Below are 3,792 nucleotides of genomic sequence, written 5' to 3'. Positions count from 1 at the left end.
TTGGGGTGAAAAAGTTAAGGAGCCCTCTTAAAAATCAGAGTTTAGAGAGCAACGAAATACAATTTATTGAATGATAGAAAAAACTCAAATGAAACATGCTTGCGTTACACATTAGGAGAAAAACGGCTACAATGAATATTTGTATTATTATTATTATTATTATTTTTTTTCAAATATAAAAAAAAAATCAAAAAATCTAAACAAATTTAAAGGCGCAATGGACGATTTTTCGGCGATTTGAGAACGCAGGCGGAAGTGCGCATGTGCACTCCCCCGTGTGGACTGATACAACACACACGTGCGTTTGTTTATTAGCGCAACGCATCACTCGTCTCCCGTAGATTTCTGTCCACTTCTGCGTCAGCTCGAACAGTCTTTCTCCGTCTTCATTTTGCCCCGTACACTGAGGGAACTATATTATGATAGATCCATGCGCTTAGACACGCGGAAACGTGGGGACGAGCCTGACGCGGCTGCAGGTGAGCGATAGGTGCGTTTTATGATTGATACGTGGCAGGACAAATGATTTATCCACGCCACGAGGAAATATGATAAAAAATTTGCTGAAAAAAATCGTCCATACCACCTTTAAATCTAAACTAGTGTTGTCATAGTACTTAAATGTTTATTTTGATGACAAGGAAAAGGCTCAATACTCTGATAAACTGATTTCTAAACTACAATGACAATAGACAAAACTATTTTCATATTTTCATTTGGTCTTGTACTAGTTCTGACAGAGCTTTTAGAACATTCAGAACTGATCAAAAGACGTTTTTTTATACATATGTTTAGTATCTGACTTTTTAGACAACACTAATCTAAACTAGTCAAAACCAATTAAGTTACATTTTCTGAAGTGGCAAAACCCAACTACAGCATTATTTATTGAGGCCGCACCAGTTCCAAACCAGAAATGAGTTGTTGTCAAAGGGAACATGGAAATAGAATTCCGGAATATTTACCTCAAAATCAGCAGCAGTATATTTCTTACCAAAAGGGGAAAAGATGGGCATTGTTAAAATGCAGTAGGCTAAAGATTCACGTCTATTACAAAAGATCATTTTAGTGTCTCATTGATGCAAACACAGCATTTCAAGTGGTTTAGGTACACGGACTAGACATATTTTGCACAACTCAGTCGATTTATACAATGAGTTTCAGTCTGTGGTAAAATACTAAGGCCTGTGCGCTCTGTCATACACAGCTCTGACCCTGAAGAACACTAACATGCACGTGGATTTCACACACTTAATGAGCTTCTTCACTGTGTGTAACATCGCCACAAGACGACACATGACATCACATGGAGCTTGTCCCAAACAGGGGCGTGTCCAGATTTAAAAAACTGGGGTAAACTAAGGGTGGCACCGGGGCTGGTCATGTCTTTAGGCATAAAGCTATATTTATATTCTGTAAATAAATACATTCAGACTGCCACAGATTTAGCATATTTATGTCCATTCCTTCATATTGGATTCAATTTGGTGATTTTTCTTTCTTTATTATTAATTTATTCCCATCAGATTCCAGCTGGTTTATGCCCCTGGTCCCACCTCTGATCCCAAACCTGTATGAAGTCACAAAAAGCAATCGGTAAAATTTCTACACCAGATTAAATGTGAATTGTTTGTTTGGTTGTTTTTACCTTTATTTAACCATATTAAAATTTACTGAGATTAAACATTAACAATCGCTTGGACTGAATGAGCAAAAGGCTTCTCCTACTCTGAATAGAATCGTTTTGGCTGAACATCATCTCTTACCTAGTGTCTGATATGAAAGAAACCACAAAACTATTCTACTACAAACAAGATGAACATTCTTAATCCCTCTAAATAGGTTTGTGTTTGGTGTAGAATTGTAATAAAACAGGTCTTTCTTCAACATTCAGTGGCTCAAACATCTGCTTTGTACCAGTCTCTGCAGCTGTGGAGACACTTCTGATTAATTAATAATAAAATGGCTGTTATCAAATATTTTTAATCTAGTCCGAACCGCTGTGGGGCTCAGTATTGCCCAATTATCACTGCCTGTCTCGCTGAAGCATAAATTCTTAAAAGACTAAACTTCAAATTTTAAGTAGGAAACCTTAACTTTTCCACCCCAATGTATGTCACCATTTTAAATATTTTCCGTTGTCATTTCTTCATATTTATTGGTATGTGCATCTCACTCAGATTAGCCACTTCCTGGTGTTAGCAACTGGCATGCTACTTACCGCTACATACTGTTGACGGGTACGATTTCTTATGTTTGTGTCTCTTATTATGTTATTTATTTTTTATAATAATCTATTTGCCAATGGTAGTCCCAACAGCTATTTTGACGCCAGTGTTACATGATCTTTTAATCACAGCCACATTTTTGAGTATTTACAAAGGTCTGGTCAGTGCTGGGCCTTGCATTGACCGCCACACCACCCAAAGATAAGAATGGTTAATGTAAGATTTTTTGATTCCGTATCACGCTCGTGTGAGATGTGAAAACAGTATTACAAGTTTGGATCACTTTGGCTAGATGCTGTATTCCCTTTTCTGAGCATTTTGTTAAGTATTCTTGTACATTTCTGGTATGAGCATTTCATTAAAAACGTCATTTGTTATTATGATGCAAGAGTCGTTTGGATTATTTCATAAAACGTCACAAACATGCATTTTTATGTACTTACTTACCTACTACGACAAGTTATAATCTTACATATAGTGCAATGATCAATATCACTCTAGCTTTTTGTCGGTTTTATCAAAATTGTCTGAAATTCAAATATGTTGAATTTGTTTTTTGTGAGGACTGATTCTACATACCTATGATATTTAAGGGGTTATTATATGTTACGCTGACTTTCTTTAGCTTTGAATTGTGTTCTCGTCATCGAAAACATGTGAGTTGAGTTTTGTTTCATTCATGCACATTTAATAATCCTGGAAACAAGAAATCAATCTTCCTGTACATATTTAAAGTCCAGACCATACAGCTTAGACTTAACACTGATCATGCCAACTTTTGTGTCACTTTCATTCATTATTTGCAGCTTTCTTATGGAAATACCAATGTCAAGGTTACCCAAGAATAGTTTTTAAATATTTGTTTAAAAAAAAAAAAAAAAAAAAGCAGCATTATACAGGACCTTTAGTGTTGGTGGCCTACTTTCCACTCTCATGACTGCAATACATGCGTTCGCGGTGACGTCATACAGCCGGGACTTCGCCATAGCGGCCATTTTAAAAGGGGCACGCGATATATAAAAAACAACACTACTGCATCCTTTTCTACGACATAATGAGCTACGAATACTTTGATTCTTTAGACGATAACGGCAAACTAAGGTACACGACAAAGCTCTCATTTCTTGGTCAGTCAACAGAGCAATGCCCTAACAGAACACAGGTTTTTGGCATTTTGGCCTCATATTTCCTAAATTTCGTGTGTAGCAGACGTGCTGTTGTGCCCCTTTCAAAATGGCGGACTCGGTTGCCACTGCACAAGTTCCTGGATGTGCGAACGCATGTATTGTTGTGAAAGAATCTTAAATCCTAAATTAAGATTACATATCAATTACATGACACATTTTAAAGTTGTCTCTTTAGCAGCAGATTCCACGCCTGCCTCTGTCTCTTTGTGCAGTAACTTCAGGCTTGTTTAGTAGGCGCGATTGTTAGCATTAGCATCTCCTTCCAGTGACAAATGTGGAACTGGTTAAAAAAAAAAAAAAACTCTCCTTTTCAAGTCAGGTTCTTATTATTCACCTCCCACTGTTCCTTTAATGTTGAAAAATGTCTCCGCCCTTCG

This window comes from Eucyclogobius newberryi, unplaced genomic scaffold (genome assembly GCF_026437365.1).
Source record: "Eucyclogobius newberryi isolate DKJ021-1_F unplaced genomic scaffold, fEucNew1.0.hap1 SCAF_14, whole genome shotgun sequence".
NCBI lineage: Eukaryota > Metazoa > Chordata > Actinopteri > Gobiiformes > Gobiidae > Eucyclogobius > Eucyclogobius newberryi.
The sequence above is the reverse complement of the archived record's forward strand: the minus strand, read 5'-3'. Positions refer to the sequence as shown.